Source organism: Arachis stenosperma, chromosome 1, assembly GCF_014773155.1.
Source record: "Arachis stenosperma cultivar V10309 chromosome 1, arast.V10309.gnm1.PFL2, whole genome shotgun sequence".
In the NCBI taxonomy this organism is placed as follows: Eukaryota; Viridiplantae; Streptophyta; class Magnoliopsida; order Fabales; family Fabaceae; genus Arachis; species Arachis stenosperma.
In genome coordinates, this window is record NC_080377.1 from 65,372,198 (window position 1) to 65,398,083 (window position 25,886).

The 25,886-nt window shown below is 34.0% G+C and overlaps 1 pseudogene; it reads left to right on the forward strand.

The window, feature by feature from the left end:
• The first annotated feature begins 217 nt into the window (after nucleotides 1-217).
• LOC130980554 (uncharacterized) lies at nucleotides 218-1,121 on the forward strand (annotated as a pseudogene).
• Nucleotides 1,122-25,886: the final 24,765 nt, after the last annotated feature.

Consider the following 25,886-nt stretch of genomic DNA (forward strand, 5'->3'; position numbering starts at 1 on the left):
AATGATAACAATTATAGTCTATAATATGCCTTTTGTAAAATAAATTGTTATCTATTTCGGAAATCTTTAGTAAATTTTTTCACTCTTTTCGTGTGTTGTTGACCAATGACATATAATATTAAATTTTTGAGTAAACTACCATTTCTACCCACGAAAGTTGAAAATGCTGACATATCTACCCATAGAAAAAGGAAATTACCATTTGTAACCATGAAATATGGGTTTCGCACAACAAAATTATCAAACACTAAAAAATTACCTAAAATCCCTAAATTACCCTTAACTTCACCACCACACCACCTCCTTCACCCAATCACCTTTCTAACGCTAACCCTCTTCACTTAGCCACCACCCCTCTTTTCCTTTCTAATCTCAAATCCCACCATCACTCCCTTCACCCACCACCACCCCTCAAGCTCTTCACTCAATGGTGGCTCCCACTACCCCCACAACCGTCACCGGAACCCTCGCCCTCGTTCACGGATTTATCGGTGAATCCAGATGGTTCCTCCAGCTCACCGCCATCTACTTCGCCAAGGCCAGATTCGCCACCTGTGCCATTGACCATCAGTGCCACGGCTTTTTCGACGGCCTCATCGCCCACATCCCCTAACATCAACCCCGTCGTCGACGACTGCATCGCCTTCTTCGACGAATTTCGCTCTCGCTTCGATCCTTCTCGTATTTCCTTCCTCTACTCCGAATCCCTCGGCAGCGCAATCGCGCTATTAATCACTCTCCGCTGCTGCGACTTGCCGAAAAATGTCTCATCCGGGAAGCTATGGAACAGTCTGATTCTTAATGACGCCATATGCGAGATTAGCGAGAAATTCAAGCCACCGTGGCCATTGGAACATTTTCTTTCTATAGCTGCGGCTATAATCCCTACGTGGCGCGTGGTTCCAACGTGCGGATCGATTCCGGACGTTTCCTTCAAAGTGGAGTGGAAGCGGAAGCTAGCGCTGACGAGCCCGCGGAGGAAGGTGGCACGTCCCTGAGCTTCGACGGCGCAGGAGCTGCTGCGGATATGCAAAGGGGTGGTGGTGGTATTTGAGATTAGAAAGGGAAAGAGGGCTGATGACTGGATGAAGAGGGTTAGGGTTAGAAAGGTAATTGGGTGAAGGAAGTGGTGTGGTGGTGAAAATAAGGGTAATTTAGGAATTTTAGGTAATTTTTTAGTGTTTGGATAATTTTGTTGTGCGGAACCTATATTTTATGGGTACAAATAGTAATTTCCTTTTTCTATGGGTAGATATGTCAGCGTTTTCAACTTTTGTGGGTAAAAATGATAGTTTACTCTTTAATTTTTAACGTTGTTAGACTTTTAACTTCGGGTGGTATATATGTAAATACAGGTTTAACAGAAAATTGAATACAGTAGATCTCTCTTTATCATATACTATTTCACCATCATAATAAATGGATAACAATAAAATTTTAGACATTATATAAAATGAGCAGAAGATCAAAGTAAAAAGAGAAGGATGAGTTATTAGTAGTAATTTTGGATTCCAATCCGTCTTGCAAAAATTTGATTAAAGAGTAAAGTAGTTTAAAGTTCGCCGAAAAAAACAACGAACCTTGTGACATCAAGATTTACAGAGAAAAATGGCAAACTTTTTTCTGACGCTAAAAAAAATGGATTTCGGAATTTATAAGTTGAATTGAATATAAAAAAATCCAAAGGTTTACAAAAAAAAAAAAGTATAAGAAATTAATTTTTAGTTAGTTAATATTAGTTAATTTTTTGTTTTTAATTTTAAAATTTTTTATCTTTTATAATGATTTAGGTTTAAATTTCATGTTTTAGAATTAAGAGTTAAAAATTTATAATTTAAAATTTAAAATTTAATATAAACAAAATAATTTAAAAAATTAACCGAAAGAAAGTTAGCTTTCTAGTATTAACAGCATTGCCTATATTAATTCTTTAAGATAAGTGTGAAACAACTTAATTAAATAAACTAAGTATTAATAGCACTGTATACATTAATTATTAAATAAATATAACGTCAAATTTAATCTCTGAACTTTTTTAACTAGTAGTCTAGTACTATATTAAGTGTGATCTTATGCAGAAGTTTATTTTTTTAAAAAAGTCAATAAGAATTAAAGTTTAGATTTTTATAAAAAATTGTAATATCATGTTATTGAATTATTTATTTTAAAGGTTTAAGTCAATAAAATAAATAAATAAATAGTTATATCTCTCCTACTAAATAAACCACTCTAAGATATAAAAGCTTTATAAAACCTTAAACATTTTTATTTTTATAACTTTTGAAGTGTGATTCTACTAAAGTTTTATTATTATTTTTTATATGCATATAAACAATACATTCTTTTTAGAATATTAAACCCATGACTCTCATTCAAACTCACCTAATAATAAAGAATAATAAAAGAACAAAATGTTTGATAACAAAAAAAAACAGATAAAATTAGTCATAATTTATCTTATTTAACATTTATTAATTGTTACATTCATTAATTGTTACAATAATTAATAAATGTTAAATAAAACAAGTTTTGACTGTTTTTTTTTTTATCTCTAGTATTAGTCATAAAAAAAATTAGATTGATTAGGATTAAAAGAAAATGTGAAACCAAGCCAATTAATCCAAACCATTGATTAAATGAATAAATTAGTTAATAAAAAAATTTCTTCAATTCACCTAACTCAGCCCACATAAACCTCTAGATAAAAGCATTGCACTTATAGTAGTCAAAAGATAACATCAATCTATAAATTTAACACAACAAAGTGAATTCATATTTCGCATTGAATTGTCTTGTTTCCAAGTAAGTACACAATAATTCATATTCCGTATGACACGAAGCAGAAAGAACCACGTTATCTCTCAGGCTCTCATTTATCATGTTCTTCCTTATTTGCTTCATTTCATTCTCAATATATTAATATACACGATAAATAAAATAAATGAATAGGACATGAAAATAGCATTCTCCTGTGTTTGGACAGAAGCACATGCAATGCACACAAAAATCAAACTCGTGAGGGCTTTGTAGGGCCAACTTATCCCTCTCCATCAGTTTCCCTTTTTATGCTTTTCTTGTTTGATATTTTTTTTCTTCTTTATTTATTTTAAATTTTCATAACCGCAGACTTCGCCGAAACTTCTACGCTAAGAACGTTTGCTACTTGATTCCGTATGTAATGCTGACATGGCACAAGGGGAACCTTTCAACACATGACAACTGGACATACACTTGTCGTTTTGAAAAACTGGAAAAACAAAGTGCCCTACCCAACATAAAATACAATATTTAGCCAATAAAAAACTTGTATTTTTATCTCAATTTACATTTATTAGAGTTTAATTCACATATACAGTCGTCAAACCAAAGTCATTTTTTGGATAATTATTTATGTTATTAATGTAAATCGTTATTTTTATTGATATAACATTATATATATAATTAGATGATGTATAAAAATAAATAATAAAAAGTTGTAGGTTTATCTCTTTATATTTATTATCAGTTTTAACCTAATAAACAATTGTTTGCTTTTATATTTGTGTCTCTTTTCAATCCGTTTGTGTCTTTCGATATTATGATATTCAATTTAAAAATAATTATCAAATGAGAATCTTAAAAAGAATTCTTATCTACTTATGAAACAAACAAAATATCTTATCTTGATCTATTTTCTTTCTTTAGTTGATAGAATAAGTAACAATTCATATTCACTAATAATCAACTATAAAATTATCATGAGAAATCGTTTAGTTATTATTAGTAAGATTGTCTATTAGATGTAGAAGGTGTATGTGACATTAATGGAGTTTACTATACCAAAATAGTTTTTGCATGTTGTCATTGTGATTGATCCCAGCCATTCCTTATGGATTTGAAGAAAATGATAGTCGTTGATAATTATTCATTAGATATATAGCAAGCACTATGGAATAGTTAGTTAGTTAGTTGATGGATACTTTATCTAATCTTCGTGTGTGAAAATATTATTATGTTATATAAATTATTTAATAGAAATGAACTCACAATAAGTTAATAACAGATAGATTAAAAGATATATACAAATCGAAGTAGGTGTTTATGCTAATATACTAAGTAATAAGAATAGGAATGGAATGAAAGCTTTATTGAAAAGTGATTATTGGAGAGACAAAACCAACGTGAGGGTCTTTGTAAAGCAATTAAGGGAATGGTTTGATTAATATAGCACAGCCATGTTAGTTGGGTTGGGCAAAAATAAGGAGAGAGTGATGATGTGATTAATAATTTGAAGCGGCAATGCTTGCTATGGGTTTGTGAAAATAACATAGCAACCTCCACATAGATTAGATAAATAGTTTTGAAACACCTGGTGCTCATTGCTCTTTGCCATGTGGCAGTCTTTCTCATACCAATAATTTTTCTCTTAGTGCACATGCATGCCTTCATGAGCTTTCACATCAACGCCCTACCATATATATATTCGCTTTCCCACTTTTCTTTTTAATCCCTTTTACGTTCTTTTGGGTCAGAATTTCATGAAATCATTCCTTGATTAATGGATTTTAGGAGAATCCCCGCCTCCAAAAATTATATATATAAAAATAATTAACTATGAGGTGTACTATGGTAGTAATTAATCTCATTTGGTAGCCATGTAATTGGAAATTCGATTTCTATATATAAAAATGAGGATGGTACATTTTATGATTAGTTGTTTAACCCTACTCCTCCTCCTGTAATAAATTAAAGAGACTATAGACCAATTTTATATATAAATAATTTTTCTTTTTTGTTCTTTATCTTTTAATTAATATTAGTCAAAACTCTTTCTTTTTCAAACAAAAAATGTTACCCTCATTTTTTGTAATTGTTATATATATCAAAAATAATTTGAACGAGTTATTATTAAACTCTTCGATAAGTCACTGTTTAGTAAGTTTAGACTTCAATTAAGTTCTAAATACAAAAAATATTGCATTGTTACTAAATTATAAGTACAGATTAAAAACGATTGAAATCATTTGGCAATTTCTCTCAATTTCTTATTGTCATACTGACGCAAACGGATTCAGTTTTCATTTATGTCTTTTACTTTTTTTTCCTTTAGTTTATCTTTTGTTTTGTTTTTTTTTTTTTGTACTTTTTCTTTTGTTTTTTTTATTGTGTCTTTCCTTTCTTCTATTTTGTTGTAACATTTAATTTTAAACTTATTAGAAGTTAATATATCAATCTATATTTTAATACTTCTTTTTTTTTAATTTTTCTATTGGTATTGTCTTTGACTTGAGTATTTAGTATTTACAACTTAATCTATCATTTATATCATCGATTTCCAAAAAATCAAACAGTAATATAATATTATCACAATATCACACATTAATAAAATTCAGTACTTTTATGTTTAGTGATAATATTAATACGAATACAATGTCAATTATATATGGATTAAAATTAAACTCTAAATATGGTGTATACTATGTATAACTTGAAATTATATACAAACTCCTAATAATATTGTGTATGCTATGCACCCTAAATTTAATTGAGTCAAATATTGCATACAATTCTAGGTATTAAAAAGGGTATCCACCGACGTTTTATTTGCTTTGAAGAGAAAGTTCCCTTTTAACTCGGCAATTACGGAAGACTATTATTAATGTCATCTTTCCATTATGAGATGATAGAATGGAAACTAAGAGGGTCCAAATGGATGAGGATTCAATAAATTGAGTATATATACACATACCATCATGAGCATCATCATTTATTAAAAAGTGTTATTCCATTTAATATTAGGTTTAACAAACAATATCATTTATGTTTTTTTATATATTGTCTGAAATAATTTTCAGTTGAGTGACATTTGAATTGAGTTGATGCTATTGCAAGACAAAAAAGAGCTAAAACCGACAATTATGAACCACATTTGTGTATTGAGGGACCAAGAAATAGGGCCTTTGTGTTAAGGGGTTCAACAGCAAAAGGCTTTTCTATGGAATCAAGAATTGTTCCATGTACTATATGGTTAATAGCTAGCGCTCTGTCTTGCACTACTAAATTGGATAATGGGGATAGCTACCTAATCTTTTTTTCAAAAGATTAATGACTTATGGTTTGAAATACTTCACAATTTTGTTAGTGGCCTTTAACTTCTTCATTCATAATCCTCTCTTCTTATCATCCCTTCTTATCATCCCATGTTAGTAGATAGCTTCATCACATGGCTCATGTTCACACACAATGTACTACCTAAGCTAGTATTAGCCTTCAATTTTAAATTCAAAATCTCTAATTGAAAGATAAATTAGGTATAATGATAAATATATAGTCCATGACAACAAAGGACTTACTGTCTTATTGATAAAAGAAAAATGCTATGCTATTTTATAAGAGTAAAGTCTTAAAATGGTCCTTGAAATTACACTAGAGTCTCGTAATAGTTTCTGAACTTAAAAATTACTCATATTCATCCTTGAAGTTGCACTCCGGAACTCAGACTCGTCTTTCCGGCACATTCCGTCCATTTGGTGCTACCAAAAAGTTGAGTTGGCCTCCTTAGTGATACATTGGCAAAGAAACGGCTAGCTGATCTTCTCTGAGATAAATCATATTGATAATGACTCTTTAACAACTAATTTGTCCATTGATTCATTAGAGAATTGGGGAGTTCTTGGATATAAATTGAAAATCAAATATTCTTTATATTCCAAAAAAATAATCTTTTATTTCATTCTTAAGAAAAGGAGATTTTCGATGATATGCAAAAACATATTTTAACTTATATATGTTAATAACTTGGGTTTCGGATAATTTAAAAAAAATATATGCTTGTGTTCTGATTTAATTTGGTCCCTCAATTCAAGTTAAAAACCCTAATCCCCAATTTTAAAGAATCATATCCACAGTGCTCACTCTCTTCTCTTCTCTTTGGTTCTCTTTTCTTGTCTTCTCCATCTTCAAAGTTAGACGGTTATGGCCAACACGAGCAACGCAGCTGGGAACTCGAACAACCCATGATCATTTGGAAGCATTATGAGGAGAATGAATAGAAATAGAGAATTGCGTCTACATTAACCGCACCGATTTTTGTCTAAAGTCCAGACTCTGGAGCATTGGTTTCGTCATCTGCATCATACAGAGAGTTGTGAGGGCTGATTTTTCTAAAATAGGTAAGTGAAAAAAGAAAAAAAATATGTGGTAAAGCTCTGTTTTTTGATATTGTTTTTAATTTAATATTCACAATAGTTGAGTCCGTTTTATTCAAGTGTAATGTGTGGGTATGAATGCTTCTATTTTGTGCTCTTTCCTAAGGTCTGATCAAAACTAGGTTTCTTAATGGTTAGGCCAATAAAATTATAGACTAACTAGGTTTCTTGTGTTTTGTTAATATGAAAATTCGTTCTTTATTTATTAGGGTTTACTGTATTTAGTTGTGGAGTTTCTAATTTGTTAATGTGGTTGAGGACAATGACTCTGATCATTAATTTTTTTTTTAAATTGCAGATGGGTAATCCTTTGATTACCATCATATTTCACTAAGGTCATTTATCACAGAAGTTGATGAAAGTATGTCTTCCAACGGTAGAGAGATTTCTGAATTGCCGGGCATTGATATAGACACACTGGATGTATTTTTTGTTCGAGACTATCACAAGAATATTGGGTATGACAAGATTACTCAAACTTGGTAGTTGGTGTCTAATATGCCTTTGCAAACTGGTTTAAGAGCCTTAACAAATGATAAGGAGCTCATGGAAATGTGTTACATTGCTCAGGAGAACAAAGGAGTTATTCATGTGTACTACAAATATGAAATCTCTGAACTTCTGTGTAATACCCGGTCTAACCGAAATTAATTAAATGATGAGTTAAGTAGGAGCGAATATGCTTGGAAGATTTGGCCATTGGAATTTGATGATTTAAATATGATATTTGGATTCATTGAGTTTTTCCGAGTCGGAAGACATAGTTTTCTGCGTAAAAGCGCGCAGTGGAATTTTGACCGGCAGTACTGGCTGAGACCTGTCTGGTACTGCAGCTGAGAAAATTGATTATGAGTAAATAAGATTAAGAAATGAGGAATTATAATTAGGGGAGGTAGAAATATTTGAAGTGCGATTTAAAGCGCTAATCTTAAAGGTTTGGGGCCAAAATTAGGCCAACGGACAAAAATAAGTGAACTGGGTCTCAGTGGGCCCAAGACCCAACATATATAAACATTAGTTATGAGCATTTCAGCTCATTTTTACCCTAAAAGAGGAGTGTGGGGCGCTGATTTGAGAAGAGAGAAGAGAAGAGAGGAAACCTAACTCTCTTTGATCTTCAAACCACCATAACTTGAGCTACGGAGCTCCGATTGACGAGCCGTTTGCGGCCACGCGTCGCTCTTCTCATCCTCTACATTTCTATCTAAGTTTTGTGGTGAGTATTCCATTCATCTCTGCCCAGTTTTCGAATTTCCCCACTGTTACACGTTTTTGGGAAGTTAGTGTTGAAATCTTGTGATTTTGGGTGTTTAGGGATACTCCAACATGGATTCTAAGTGGGTTCTATCCCTACTTCATATGGGCTGAGGTAAGAAGTGCTCAAACCCTTGTGATTTGTGATTTTTATGAGCCCTAGGTTGATGTATGTATGTGATATTGGTTATGTTAGTGTATTTGATGATCTTGGTGCACAATTGGGAGATTGGTGTTGCTTGAGGAGCTTTGGTGAGGCTTGGGACTAAGGTTGGTGGAGACTTCTAAAGAAGAGACTCAATTGATTTGTCTACAAGAGGTACGGTTTAAGTTTCATTTAAGTACCGTGTGGTGTGATAAGAATTCCTAGGCTAGATGCCCCTAGGATTAAGTTTGGATTGTGTAAATGGTTGGTGCTAATATGCATAGTTGGTATGTAATGTGAATTAATGTTTGGGTTGAGAATTGTGTGGCCTTGTATGCTTGGTGTATTAAAAATTGATGTTTTGGGTAATGAGTATTGATTTGTGATTTATGCATTTAAATTGTGAAATTGGGCCGGAGGCCGGAAAGAGGTAAGGAAGGTAAGTTGATGTGTGCATTGTATGATGACACAAGTGATTGGATGAATTTCATATAATGAATATATGAATGATTGGGTTGGTTATTGAATAATGAGGTTGGAGGAGTTGAAGTGTGGAAATTGGTAAATTTTGGGTGAAATAGTGTAGATGAGGTATGTTTGATTTTGGTTGAGATATATTGTGTGGTCATATATGTGAGTATGATTATTGATGCCTTGATGGTATGATAATGCATGAGAGGTATGTATGTTGTGACATATGCTTGTGGAATGATTAAGGTTGATTTGGGGGTGAAACCACGTGATAGTGAGTATGATATTGGTTATGTATAATGATGGTTGATTGGAAATAGTATAGTTGGAAATTGGGATGAGGAAGGATGTATGACATGTTGATATGTTTGTAATTTAGCCATTTGCTAGAAATGGGTAAAGATGATTTATATGATGGTTTTGTGATTCGTGGTAAAGTGTTAATGTATGAGTTGAGGAGGCTTGATGTTGATTTGGTATATTTTGATTGGTTTCAAAAAGGGTTGAAATTGGCATGTTTTGGTTGATTTTGAAAAGAGTTGAAAATGGCTTGTTTTGAAAATGGCACTTTGTGGTTTTATATGAAAACATGGTTTTTGGGCATACTTTGACGGAACATAACTTGGACTACGGACCTTTGTTTTGTGCCAAATCTGTTTATAAATGAAATTGGATCCGGGATGTCCATGCCGTTCGAAGAACGGGTGAAAAACGATTTAAAATGAGGAAGTTATGTCCGTCGGAAGATTGGGGGTTGAAGCTGTGAATTCTGCAGTTTTTAACTTAGAAAATTTTTAGCAGAATAACCCCTTGCGCGTGAGCGCACTGGGCGCGTACGCGCCGATCTTCCAGAAAACGCCATCCACGCGTGCGCATGATGTGCGCGAGCGCGCCGATAGTGCTGCACCCAATGCCCAGCCATTTTCCAGAGAGTTGTGCCAGAACTGTGCCAGCTTTGTGCCTGGGGCACGAGAGTATCCACGCGTACGCGTAATTGACGCGTGCGCGTCGATTTGGCAAATTTTTAATCCACGCGTTAGCGTGCATGACGCTTGCGCGTCGATGAGTTTTTAAGGACATCCACGCGTGCGCGTGGAGTACGCGTACGCGTGGCATTGTTTTCATGCCAAAGTCGATATTTGAGTTTTAAAAGCCAAATCTCATACTTCTAAGCCTCCGATCTCACCACTTATATCCTAAATCGTTATGATATGCCTAGCTATTAGAAAAGGGCTAGTGAATGAGGTAACTTGCGAGTGAAGCAAGGGAAAAATGAATAATCAATGAGGATCATTGATGATTATGTGAGATGTGGAGGATGGTGGTGGAAGTGCTTGTTATGCCATTGGCCGAAGGGCCGTAATTGTTTATGAATTGGCTGGTTCTGGATTGAACCGTGAGCCGGAATAGCTGTGTATGCTATGAATATTGGCTGGTTATGGATTTAACTGTGAGCCGGATGGCTGATATGGATGTTGATCCATGGATGAGAATTCATGCATGTTTATGCTGAATTATTGATAATTGTGATTTGCACTTCCACTATCTGAGATGCGAGTTTCCCTGGGTAGTAGCAGTGGCTAGTCCACTTGCTCCGGGTATGAGACGAAAAATGATATTTATGATAAATGAGTTTATTATGGAGTTTTGAATGAATGTAACTCTGATACCTGGGTAGTAGTAAGGGTTGGGGTTCGTCCCACTTGCTCCAGGTTAATGTTTGAGATTTGATAACAATGAGGATTGATAATATGAATTGAGATTGAATGAATATATGCTTGAGATACCTGGGCAGTAGCAAGGGTTGTGGTTCGTCCCGCTTGCTCCGGGTTAATGCTTGAGATACCTGGGCAGTAGCAAGGGTTGTGGTTTGTCCCACTTGCTCCAGGTCAGAGATTGTGACGCCTGGGTAGTAGCCGCAGTAGTGGTTGTTCCACTGGCTCCAGGTTGAGCTGTTAAACACCCGCCTGGGTAGTAGCCGCAGTAGTGGTTGTTCCACTGGCTCTGGGCTGAGCGGGTAGTAGCAAGGAGGTTGTAGCTCAAACCTACTTGCTCCGCGAGGGGTGTTTCTGTCCATGGTTAGCTACCAGGACGTGTCGGGTTGGCTATATAACCGACAGATGATATCATCAGCCATAGGGCAGGCATACATCATTTGCATATGTTTGAATTGTTTGGGTTTGCCTATTTGTTTTGGATTTCTACCTTATATATGCTATGTTACCTGATTATGTGCTACTTGTTCTACTTGTACCTTATTTGTGTATTACTTGTCTGTATTGCTTGTGTTTGTACAACTGAGAGATCCACATGTTGGTGTCGGTGTATGTTGAGGGCTGTTCTTGATGAGATGAATTGATGATGCGATTGCATGATGATAATGATTTTTGAATGAGATCATTTGAGCCCCCTGGGTAGACGCAGTGATGTGATTTCACTAGCTCCAGGCGAGGGTATGATGTATTGATATAGAGTTGCTGAGGCAGAACAACTGGTGATGGCTTTGCTTATGATTCTGAGTCTGATTCGTGGAATAATCAGAAAGTTGGGAAACGTGTGTAACATGAACTAGATTTAGTATCCCCCTTACGACAGATGCCTATTTATGGATTAGTGAGAATCTAGGCTGGATACTTGGTGAAAGGAGTTTAGGATGCTTAGTGAGTTTTTATTGCAGTGCATTGTATTTATTTGGCACTTTTACCGTACTGGGAACCCATGGGCCCGGGGTTCTCATTCCGTATATATCTCTTGTTTTTCAGATACAGGTCCAGGTGCTCAGAAGTGAGCTGTGGTTCGTCTGAGAGACGGCGAAGATCTTTATTTTCTCTACTTTGTGTTTTGCTTAGAATCTCTCCATCTTTGTTTTGAAAAGATTATATTATGTATTGAACTCTTTTGGAACTTGCCTATAGAGGCTCTTATGTTTCCTTTGGGAGAGATTAGGATATACTGTTGTCAGTTACTTTCATACTGTACCCTAGCCGGCCTAAACTTCGCGGGTCGCGACTAGTGGCTATTACTTATGTTATATATATCTATCTGTTATCTATCTCTTAATCTCCTTTATGCCTTGTCCGTATATCGCTTTCGGCTTCACAGTTTAACTTTTCGTTGTTGAAACGTGAGTGATACGTCTTCGCGATTTTATTTCTACTCTTTTCAGGCTTCTCGATTAATACTCCTTTCGAAATTAACTATATTTATATATTAAAAATCCACCTGAGAGTCGTACCACCGTAATATCATTGACTTATGACTCGAGCATAAGGATTTGGATATTAGGGTGTTAAATTATGGTATCAGAGCAGTTCGTCCTCGTGAGCCTGAGGGATGGAACTGCTTATGCTTCAATGCATACTCTGAGTCTGTGCCTGTGCTAGTTAGGGTATCTAACTGATACATCTAGCATGAAGTCCATGAGTGTACCTTTGGTACTTTGAAGCACTATACTTCCCATATTGAGACTGATCAACTTGATATCGATTGTTTGGTGTGTATAGGAACCAGATGGCGCCTCGTGGACCCAGTCAGGGACGTGAGAGAGATCGTACTAGTACGCAGGAACCGGAAGTCAACCCGAATAACCCGGTAAACCTTATGGCGGCGTTGGAGAATATGGCTGCTGCTATGCAAGCCACTGCGGAGGCTCTTGGGCAACAGATAAACAATAATGGCAATGGCGGAAGGGAAGCTCAGGGCCCGATGACACTGGCAACTTTCTTAAAGGTTAATCCACCTAAGTTCAAGGGGACCACCAATCCGACTGAAGCTGATACTTGGTTTCAGGCCATGGAGCGAGCGCTGCAAGCGCAGTTGGTGCCTGAAGAGCAGCGTGTTGAATTTGCTACCTATCTGCTCAAAGGGGAAGCATCGCATTGGTGGCAAGGGGCTCGACGTCTCCTGCAACAGGGGAATGATCCTATCACTTGGGATGCCTTCCAAGTGGAATTCTATAAGAAGTACTTTCCGAATTCCGCCAGAACAGCCAAGGAATTGGAGTTACTACAGTTGAAGCAGGTGCTATGTCCGTATCTGAGTATACAGACAAATTTGAGGAGCTATTCAGGTTTTCCCGCATGTGTCAGGGAGCTCCGGGAGACTTCGAGGAATGGAAGTGTATTAAGTACGAGGGAGGACTTCGAAGTGAAATCCTAAGCTCCGTTGGACCGATGGAGATTAGGGTCTTCTCTGAACTTGTGAACAAGAGCCGTATTGCTGAAGAATGTGTGAGGAAGGCTGTTGAGGCAAAGAATGACCGTCGGGAGTCCCACCGCAGGGAGCACAATCAAGAATACCCAACAAGGGGTCAAGAGTTTAAGAGAAGAGGATACCCACAACGTTTTCCTCAAAGGCGAAATGACCTTGCGACGAGTGAGGAGTCCCAAAGGGATGGTAAGGGAAAACGAGCAGCGGCTGCTTCTAATGTTCTGAGCTGTCAGAGATGTGGAAGTCATCACCCAAATAGGCCATGCCGATTGGGGTTCGGCGTATGTTACAAGTGCGGGTTACCAGGGCATGTATCAAGAAATTGCCAACAGGGAGAGAGTCAGGATGCGGGCCGATTGCGGCAGTAAGATTGAGGTAATTGCAATAATCAAGCTTAAATGGCAGTGTGTGATTTTATAATACCACCTATACAGTATAACTGGGAATGCCGAGCTTAATGTTAGACTGAGAAGCAAACCGGATGGTCCGAGTAAGGATTTGACTTAATACAAATGGATATATGCTTGTGATGTAAATGACTTTCTGTTGAAAATAATGTGTTGTGTTTGTTATATAGTTGGTTAATTTTTGGATTTTTGGTAAAACGGATTGACCCGTGACTTTTAGTTCCTTTGATTTAAATAGATAAGAAATGGTCCTAAATGATGGATTTAGAAACGTTGATTTGAAATACCAGTCATGCTAAGTTGTGGTTGGGTACTTGAGAAAATAAGTGATGGAGCTAATACTTGACGAGAAATCAAAGTGGCGTAGTGGAAGCTTGCTAAAGCGTTAGCATAGTATGGTAATAATAAGGAAAAGTGGGGTATGATTAGAAATGCCTTATGCTTTGAGTACTTAAAAGTTTAGTGAGCTTATACAGATAATGATTCTAGATAATTGGAATTAATTGCGGCTGTGAGCCTTGATGGTTCTGAAACGGATGAGAAAATTATCATTGATGCGTAAGCGGATTTAGATGATGATCGAGTGCAAGTTGTCGTATTCGAGAGATGGGTGCTATGATGTTTGGTCATGGTGACCTTGGATTTAGATTGAGGTTTATAATGATCGGTTTTGAAAGACGAATGTGAAAAACCATTAAATTGAAATGCTGATGTGGTACTTAGATTGGTTTGAGGAAACCCGTGACGGGTGGTAAACTCCAATCTTTGGGGAGGTGCTGTTGAAATTTTTTCCCAAGAATTTGAAGGAGTGTTGGTTATGTTTTTGAAAATAATTTTTTTTTATCAGAGTAACTTCAACAAAAGAGAAGTGTCTCGAAAGCTTTTATAGATTAGTAAAGCAAAGCGGATTCATAAGAGTTTGTCAGCTTGTTAGTACAAACTCATTGGATTCAAAAAAAAAAAAAGAAAGCTTTGATTGATTATAGTGATGTGTAATGATGGCTATGATTAACGATGATGACAGTATTATTGATGACATGATTTGAGATTTAATAGGGTGTGAGTTCATGAGACGATAAAAGTAAGGAACGAATGACCGAGATCCTCAGAGATAGAGAAATCAGAGCGCGGCAACGGAAGCGCGCAGAGTAAAAGGGGCTTTGGAACTGTTATGCGTTGGATATAACGGCAGACTACGCTCGCGTACTCGTAGTGATGGACGGAATTTTCGAGGGCGAAAATTTCTGTTAGGGGGGTAGAATGTAATACCCGGTCTAACCGAAATTAATTAAATGATGAGTTAAGTAGGAGCGAATATGCTTGGAAGATTTGGCCATTGGAATTTGATGATTTAAATATGATATTTGGATTCATTGAGTTTTTCCGAGTCGGAAGACATAGTTTTCTGCGTAAAAGCGCGCAGTGGAATTTTGACCGGCAGTACTGGCTGAGACCTGTCTGGTACTGCAGCTGAGAAAATTGATTATGAGTAAATAAGATTAAGAAATGAGGAATTATAATTAGGGGAGGTAGAAATATTTGAAGTGCGATTTAAAGCGCTAATCTTAAAGGTTTGGGGCCAAAATTAGGCCAACGGACAAAAATAAGTGAACTGGGCCTCAGTGGGCCCAAGACCCAACATATATAAACATTAGTTATGAGCATTTCAGCTCATTTTTACCCTAAAAGAGGAGTGTGGGGCGCTGATTTGAGAAGAGAGAAGAGAAGAGAGGAAACCTAACTCTCTTTGATCTTCAAACCACCATAACTTGAGCTACGGAGCTCCGATTGACGAGCCGTTTGTGGCCACGCGTCGCTCTTCTCATCCTCTACATTTCTATCTAAGTTTTGTGGTGAGTATTCCATTCATCTCTGCCCAGTTTTCGAATTTCCCCACTGTTACACGTTTTTGGGAAGTTAGTGTTGAAATCTTGTGATTTTGGGTGTTTAGGGATACTCCAACATGGATTCTAAGTGGGTTCTATCCCTACTTCATATGGGCTGAGGTAAGAAGTGCTCAAACCCTTGTGATTTGTGATTTTTATGAGCCCTAGGTTGATGTATGTATGTGATATTGGTTATGTTAGTGTATTTGATGATCTTGGTGCACAATTGGGAGATTGGTGTTGCTTGAGGAGCTTTGGTGAGGCTTGGGACTAAGGTTGGTGGAGACTTCTAAAGAAGAGACTCAATTGATTTGTCTACAAGAGGTACGGTTTAAGTTTCATTTAAGTACCGTGTGGTGTGATAAGAATTCCTAGGCTAGATGCCCCTAGGATTAAGTTTGGATTGTATAAATGGTTGGTGCTAATATGCATAGTTGGTATGTAATGTGAATTAATGTTTGGGTTGAGAATTGTGTGGCCTTGTATGCTTGGTGTATTAAAAATTGATGTTTTGGGTAATGAGTATTGATTTGTGATTTATGCATTTAAATTGTGAAATTGGGCCGGAGGCCGGAAAGAGGTAAGGAAGGTAAGTTGATGTGTGCATTGTATGATGACACAAGTGATTGGATGAATTTCATATAATGAATATATGAATGATTGGGTTGGTTATTGAATAATGAGGTTGGAGGAGTTGAAGTGTGGAAATTGGTAAATTTTGGGTGAAATAGTGTAGATGAGGTATGTTTGATTTTGGTTGAGATATATTGTGTGGTCATATATGTGAGTATGATTATTGATGCCTTGATGGTATGATAATGCATGAGAGGTATGTATGTTGTGACATATGCTTGTGGAATGATTAAGGTTGATTTGGGGGTGAAACCACGTGATAGTGAGTATGATATTGGTTATGTATAATGATGGTTGATTGGAAATAGTATAGTTGGAAATTGGGATGAGGAAGGATGTATGACATGTTGATATGTTTGTAATTTAGCCATTTGCTAGAAATGGGTAAAGATGATTTATATGATGGTTTTGTGATTCGTGGTAAAGTGTTAATGTATGAGTTGAGGAGGCTTGATGTTGATTTTGGTATATTTTGATTGGTTTCAAAAAGGGTTGAAATTGGCATGTTTTGGTTGATTTTGAAAAGAGTTGAAAATGGCTTGTTTTGAAAATGGTACTTTGTGGTTTTATATGAAAACATGGTTTTTGGGCATACTTTGACGGAACATAACTTGGACTACGGACCTTTGTTTTGTGCCAAATCTGTTTATAAATGAAATTGGATCCGGGATGTCCATGCCGTTCGAAGAACGGGTGAAAAACGATTTAAAATGAGGAAGTTATGTCCGTCGGAAGATTGGGGGTTGAAGCTGTGAATTCTGCAGTTTTTAACTTAGAAAATTTTTAGCAGAATAACCCCTTGCGCGTGAGCGCACTGGGCGCGTACGCGCCGATCTTCCAGAAAACGCCAATAAAATTATAGACTAACTAGGTTTCTTGTGTTTTGTTAATATGAAAATTCGTTCTTTATTTATTAGGGTTTACTGTATTTAGTTGTGGAGTTTCTAATTTGTTAATGTGGTTGAGGACAATGACTCTGATCATTAATTTTTTTTTAAAATTGCAGATGGGTAATCCTTTGATTACCATCATATTTCACTAAGGTCATTTATCACAGAAGTTGATGAAAGTATGTCTTCCAACGGTAGAGAGATTTCTGAATTGCCGGGCATTGATATAGACACACTGGATGTATTTTTTGTTCGAGACTATCACAAGAATATTGGGTATGACAAGATTACTCAAACTTGGTAGTTGGTGTCTAATATGCCTTTGCAAACTGGTTTAAGAGCCTTAACAAATGATAAGGAGCTCATGGAAATGTGTTACATTGCTCAGGAGAACAAAGGAGTTATTCATGTGTACTACAAATATGAAATCTCTGAACTTCTGTATAGTGAAGAAGCAAAATCAGTGGCATCTAAAGGCAAGAAATTGATGATGATACAAAATATTTTACAAACATTGGAATGAAGACTTCACAAACATTGGAATTCTACCTCTTATACAAGGCTTGCAAACTTAGTGAAGTTTGTGCCCAACCCTGAATTCAAGGCACCCAGACACAAAAAATAAAGACTAAGATGATTATGTTTAGAGACACATGGTGTCTTTATGTAACTATTTTGATGAAGTTATTTACTATATATGTTTTCTTAAACAATGTCCTATTGTTAGGGATTTTAGTGTTGAAAACTTATGAGGTTAATATGTTAACAACTTTGATATACTTGGTGACTATTGTTCTGGTTTTATAATGCCTTTTTTGGATGAAACATTATGAATATGAATTATGACTTTCTTGAATTGAGTTGTGTCAGATTTTTGGTTATATTTTGTCCTTTGATACGGAATTAAGCGTAATTCAAACCCTATCCATTTCTATTTCATTGTAAACCAGAAATTAGGATACTAGGATTAGTAGTGTAGGAACAGAAGTATGCATATAATTAAACACTTTAATTTGTATTTCTTTCAAACAAAAGAACAGGAACAAGTACAGAAACAACATATGCATATAACTTACATGTTATTTGTTTTTTGCTAGATACAATTGATCATGTTGCCTATCCAACTTTAATACAAGAACACCTACTATAATCAGCAGCATAAACACAAACACCAAAACTCCCCTCCATTTTTAGAACTCTAACTTCAGCCTCTAGTCTTCCAAATTTTCAAGCAATCTTCATCTTCCATTATTCATTATCAATTAAAGGGCTTGTTCTACCATCACATGCTATCACATCTTCTTCCAAAATTTTATCTGCCCACAAAAATAATCCATGCCATCTCTTATCTACAGTTTGCACCCAAGAAAGAGAATCAGTAAATTTTATATCCAAAAATACAGCACTCAACAATAATAATCACTTATATTGTAGTTTGGGCAACCGAGGAACGGTCTCCCTGAATTAGAATCCGTCCCTGACCATCACAGCACTGGTTTCGATCCGTACCCACACCATTCTGGCAAACACGATTCTCTGTTTCTATTCATTTTCCTTATAATTCTTCCAAATGATCATGGATTGTTCGAGCTCCTAGCTACATTGATCGCACTGGCCATAACCGTCTGACTTTGAAGATGGAGAAGACAAGAGAAGAGAACCGAAGAGAAGAGAAGAGAGTGAGCACTGTGGAAATGGTTCTTTAAAATTGGAGATTAGGGTTTTAAACTTGAATTGAGGGACCAAATTGAATCAGAACAGTTTACTCTGCCACGTCAGCTAGCAATTTCTTTGCCAACGTGTCACCAAGGAGTCCAACTCAACTTTTCGGTAGCACTAAATGGACGAAATATACCGAAAGGACGAGTCTGAGTCCCGGAGTGCAACTTCAGGGATGAATATGGGTAACTTTTAAGTTCAGGGACTACTATGAGACTTGACTACAACTCCAAGGACCATTTTGAGGCTTAACTCAATTTTATAGTGATTGGTGGAATAGTTAATGCATGTTATTTAATATCTAGTAACAAATGTAGAATAATTAGTCGGATCTTAACTATTCTACAATGCATCTTAATTAGTGATCTTGAATGAAAATTATTTAAAAAACTAATGATCTTATATCAAAAATAATAATTTATTGGAGTTTTTCATTTGGCAAAACAGAAATGACGTTATTCGAATTTATCTTTATTCCATAATAACGTGCCATTTAATTTGCAGCTTTGTTCGTTTTCAGAGCATCCACTCAAAATGAACAACCCATTGGTTTGCAAGAAGTTCTTTTGTCTTAGCAACTAGATCAAAAATATCAAAAGCACCAGCAACAACACTATCCTAAAGTAGATATAATAAATTAAGACAATCTGTTTCACACACAATGTCTTTAATTCTACACTTCTAAGCGAGAATAAAAAAAATATGCTACTTGAACTGTGCATCACTCAACAACCATTAGAATTTTTTATAATGCCATCTCAACCATCAGTAAATCAAAAATTAAGCTAGCATCACAGTTGAATTTACAATAATTTCTTATTGGGGTTGCCAACACCCTCGAGACATGAGAGATCTTGAAGAAGAAAGCTTGTTGGCATGCAAACCGATATCAAGAGTCATAATTTTAGCATTAGTAACAACTTTAAAATCTGTTTAGAAGCTTTCAGTGTTAAAAATATCATCGCACTTATATTTTCACATTCACCAAAATTTATTCTAATAATAGCTTTATTATCATGCATAACCTTTCGAAGTCAAGCCTAAGAAAGGTCCTGTAACTGATTTAATAAAAGTCGGATCCGACATCATTCAAATTAATTTGGATTTCAAACAATCTCTAAGACAATACTTCATAATTTTTTATTTTACATTACATTTTTGACAAACATACATCCAAACTTGATAAGTTGCTTCAACAAAAATATGACACTCTAATTTATTCCTTTTAATTTGATCTCAATACTTATTTATTGGAAAAAAAAAAGCCAGAAGGTAAACATAATGAATCTTATTAATATATAGTGAATAATATATTAAATTTCAAACAAGAATTTATTGAATAGTTAATTTATATATCCGGTCAAATAAATATCAAAAGTTCGAATTTTGTATTGCGTATGCAGAATATAATAAATTAGTAATTTATTGACTAATGTTAAACTCTCAAATAAACCTCAAATTTTTGATAAATTAGTTTTCAATTTCTCAGATTAAAAGTACGAAAAAAATGTTAATTTAACTTTTTCCAATCACTTGTTTTTGTCCTCTAATTTTATCTAGATTTTATTCCCCTCCTTTCTAAAAGATAAGACTAATTCGTTCGAAATATTAATTAATTGACCCGTTTCCCATCTTCCTCTATTTGTACCACTGTCTTTGATGTTTATTGTCTTTATTTGGATTCATCCCCAACAACCTCTACGTTCAATTATTTTTCCATATGTTAGAACGTACGTATCGGTTAGTACTAATTAAATATCACTTCATCACCATCAGACACCAATTATTTATTTGCTTGGTATGCATTATCTTAATCAAGCTACTCTAACTAGGATAAAGACAATGGTGGGGTGTGTGTTTTCTTTTTCCTTTTGATTCCAACTTTCTAACGAACTCTAACATGCATGAAGATTAATAGATTAAAGTTAGGGATATTTGAGAGCAACAGCGTTCTATTTGGATACTTAGATGTGTGTATGTGGTGCAATAATTATATGTCATAGGAATAATTTGCAATAATATACGTGCTACTCAAAATCATGTGTAATGTTTTTCCCTTCTCTTAGACTTTGTTATTTTCATGTCGTCACATTTGAATGATATATCAACGTTGGTTCCTTTTTTTGATAAATTGGTATATCTTGGATAATTAGCTGCTCAATATTTAAATCATCAAGGGGAAAATATACTTTCAACAAAAAAAGTTTGGATTTGATTTTAATTTCCCCCCTTTTTTAGACTTTATTTCTAACATTTTCAGACGTTCTTATTTTATTATTTGGTCAAAATTTTTAATAATTAACAATTTTACCATTATCTTCTCTCTTCATCCCCATTCAAATTTCTCTCTTTTTTTTTTCTCCTTTTGTCTCACCTTTTGGAAGAGAAAAAAGAGGCAATAATAAAATAAGGGTATAATTTAAAAAAAAATTATTGATTCAAGAGAAGAACGAACTAAACTGAACGAAATTTTAGAAAAAGACCAAAAATTAATTTTGTAATAAAAATTAATAAAATAAAAATTTAAAACTACTAAATTAATATTTATATATAACTTCTAATAAAAAAAATTGAAATTGGAGGGGATATTGCCTCCTTCCTCTCTAAGAGGCTTTGTATTAATTGATAAAAAAAATTAAAAATTGGAATTTTTGAAAATATTAGCTGTAAAATTAAAATTAAAATTAAACATAAAGACAAAAAAACTAAAAATCAATATGAGAGAAATTAAAAACGAGAAAGAGTTAGTTACGGCATGTTAATTGAGATTTAATCAATCAATTAATTTAATTTAGGTGAGTTCTATGGTGAGTTCTATGGTGTAGAAAGAAAAAGATTTCTACACCTATAGATATGTGTTGGTTGATTGGAGAGTTGACAAGTGTTTAGAGAATGAGACAAAATCTGTGTTTTTTGCAGGAATGTTATTAAAAATTTTTTTTTAGTAGAGTTTAGGTGAGTAATTATTTTCATTATGACTAATTATGTTGACATAATAATAGACCTCATTATAAATTGGATTTCTTTTTTATTATTATTGGAAAAATAACGACTTAATAGCTGTGATTTATTATGCTAAAAAAATCACAAATTGTCAAACCAATAAAAGAAATACATGTATCAAGTATTAACCATTTAATCCAAATTTATTTTTTATTTACAAAATATATAGTAAATTAGTTTATATGGCAATACTGTTTAAAAATAATCAGTTGTATGATATATTTAATAAAAAAATATTTGTGTCATAAGTTTTATATTATTAAATTGTCTTAGAAGTATGTTTACCGTTACAAAATTAAAAAATTGTAAATAACAATATAATAAGTGATATTTTTATTATTAATTATTAATTTAATTAAACATATTTAGTGAATTTAGATGCTAGCAAAAATTAATGTAATTTATTTTATTTTAATAATAAAAAGATCATTCGGTATGCATTGTTCATAATATAAAAAAAAAATTAATTACAAATAGATATTGTTAGTATGACTAATTATGTAATATGTGAGCCATATTTCTGGAATACATTACAATTGTATTTTGACTTACAATATAATATAATGAATATGTCTTTTATTTGGGGTTTATTTATTTTATTAGTCTTTATAATTTTACGAAATTTTTAATTAGGTCTATATATTTTTGTTAATTGAGTCTTTCTTTCAAAGTTTTTTTTTAATTGAATCCTTATACTTTTATTTTTTCTTTTATTGGATTCTTACACTAATTTTTTTTAGTTGGGTTCCTATACAATTAAACCAATTAATGTTAAGAAGAACCTAATTGAAAAAAAAATTGGTGCAAAGACCAAATTGAAAAAAAAAAGTATAAAGACTTAATTAAAAATTTTACAAAATTATAAAAATCAACAAAATAATTAAACCTTTATTTGGATTTAACAAAATTTACTATAATAGTAATAACAATAATAAATATGGATTAAAAATAAAAATAATAAGTTAGTTTATTAAAAATTTAAGATGATTCAAAGTTTAAACAAAATAAAATATATAAATTGAAGCCTTTTTTGTAGTTGTTAAAGATCGATAAAAAAATAATTTTGTGGTGAGGTTTATCATCATCTTATTAAATTTAATTTTAATTAGTATAATTAGTCAATCAAAATTTTGAACTAACTACTTGCAGAAAAAACAAGACCCTTGTACTTCTTTTGCAAAGAATTCAGATTTTGTCTCTCTTTAAACACTTGTCAAGTTCTCCAATGAACCAACACATATCTATAGATGTAGAAACTCTCTTCTCTCTATACCATAGAACTCACCATTTAATTTAATTAGTAGTAAGCTAAGGGTCTAGAAGAGACAGATGGGTAGTAGCTACAAAATCATTTAATGTCATGTGGTATGGTTATTATGATATTAATGATTAATCTCGTTTAATTCCAACTTGGTTGATATAATCATGGCACCTACCCTGCAAAAAATTAACCTGAATATCTGAAAGTTAACATGGTGTTTTTTTCCTGCTCCATGAACCATGTGGTGGCATGGCTTAAGGTTTAGAAGTCAAACCCCTTCATAATTACATGCAGAACTTTTTTACATAGTGGATGGACAAGTTTCTTTTTAATTTCTTTATATTCATTGCTTCGTTGCTTTAGTTTCTGAATTTATGTTTCTTTTCCCTATAAACTTTTTTTATATAATTTTAGTATGTTAAGGAAAAAAGGTTGCTACATTCCCTAATCCATAACCTACCCTATTTGCATAAAGGAGAATCTGTCTTCTAATAAGTGAGGCTAAGACATAATTGTATATATAGTTCTCGGACAAAAGGAAAGTTATTATTATTATTATTATTCCAATTATAATTAGGTAAAATGTCAATAATCAGCTCTGCAGGTCTATATCTATATGAATAAAAGTATAAAACAAAAATTACAAAAAGAAATATGAAACAAAAAATATTCCACTTACATCCCCACTATGATAACTTTTAGATTATATTTTTGATATATCTTGTTAATGTAACTTTTGTTAAAGAAAAAGGGTAATTTTGTGGTGCTGTCAGCATGCTTTGATGTCAATGCTCAATGCGTGTTTGGCTGAGAGTGCGACGCGTGGATGTGTGACTGTTGTACTTGTATAGGTGAGTTCGTTTTTTATTTTCCGTTCCGCACAGTGAGGTTAATTAGGGATAATGAGTATTAAAAAAGCTAGGCTTCTGGGCCTGTTATCATGGGCTTTCTGCTGGGCTGGTTACCTTGAACTTGGTGTTGGGCTGTATCGACTGGTTGATGGGAGCATGTGAGTGGACTTCTAAGTTCTAACTACTCCCTGACCCAAAAAAAAAACAAAATCCTAAGATGGTTCCAGCAAAAAACCAGCCAAATACTTTTGGGTGAATTCAAAATTTCTACGTAAATGCTGTTTATGCTAGGCATTAAGATATTTTTTTTCTTTGTAAATTGGATGATTCTGAATATGTTTTCTGATTTATCATATTTTATGCATTTGGAGAGAGAAAGAGGATAAAGAGACGGAAGCTAATTGAATCAGTTTCCGTGATTCATATTACAATGATACTGAACGTATCTCTTCCTAATTTAAATGTGGTAAAATATTTAATAATCAATATTTTAAATCATAAATAAATAAAACTAATTATTATATTATAATTAATTAAGTTATTCCATTTCTGGCTGATTTGGAATTGGTTCTATATACCTTTTCAAAAAAAAGTCATCCTATGAGTCTCGGTCAATGTTTACTAGGTGATGCTATTGGGGTCTCTTGGCCAAGAAGAACCAATAGAGTGTAGTTTCGGTCAATGTTTACTAGATGATACTATTGGGATCTCTTGGCCAAGAAGAACCAATAGAGTGTAGTTTCCTTTGCTTGGGCCTTTGGTCCCTTTGTAAACCGAAAAAAAAAATTCTAACTACTCCATCTCACTTATTAATAATTTTATTTTATCTTTCAATATGTTAACTAGTTAGAAAAAAATTTTAGTTTTATTTTTTTATACATTTCGTGACTAATAATATTTTTTAAGTTTAAAATTATTTGAATGAAAATTTTATAAAATACAACTTATTTGATTCTCGAAAGAAAATTTTAATATATGTAAAAATAGTACTAACAATTATTTTAGATTATATTATATTATTTTGTCAATTTATTTAAAATAAAATTAACATCATTAAATAATTATATGTACTTCATAAATACCATTCTTAAAAAAGATAGTAGCAAGTGTTAGCATTAGTATTATTCAAAGGATCATCTGAAACTGAGTTGCTTTGAGCTTGAACGTGAGGTTCAGGCTACTTTTGAGGGTAGTACTTGCAAGAGACTCTGATACTTAAGCTAGCAAGGGTTTAAGCAAGTTTTTAGTAGATTAAGTCCTGAATAGAGAATATACTTGAGGGTGTCAGTGTATTTATAGTGGAATAGATAACCACCTTTTAGAGTAGTTCCATCTTTGATGATGGACGTTTCTTTTTTCTAGGGAAGTTATTGAGATCTATCTCCCTTCTAGATGAGTGGGAGATATCTTAGGAATCAGTTACTTATTTGGATAAGTAGGGCCATACTCTCATCGCTGTGTCCATCCTCTATGAGGCCGGGTAGGTGTGGACCGAGTCTGATTCCTTAATTAGGACTCATTCATTTTGGGCTTGGTTATATTTTTGCACCAGGATATGAACAATACTCCAACTTGATCCTGAACTTTAATGAGGTCGAACTAGAGCATTTATAGTTTAGGCCGGTTTTTCGTGTGTTAGCGCATCACGTCAAGCATGCTGCCCTTCTAGGGGTTAGGTCGGGTATTTAACGTATTTTCATGAACTTGGAGTGTCATGTCTTTTTGTAATTATTTACACGTTTCTCCAAGGTTACTTTGGTAACTGTGTATGCTATTAACGAGGAGGGATAAAATTACCCTTTTGGCCCTGGAATCTTATAGATACCCAAACCCTTTCTCTTTCTTCTTTTTTGCTTCTTCTAAAACGTTTTTTTATCACCACTCTCCCTTTTTTCAAGCTTTTCATCTTCTTCATTACAACCTTTTCAAGATTCATCTATCTGAATTTTTGCTTCGCGTGTTCCTTTGGA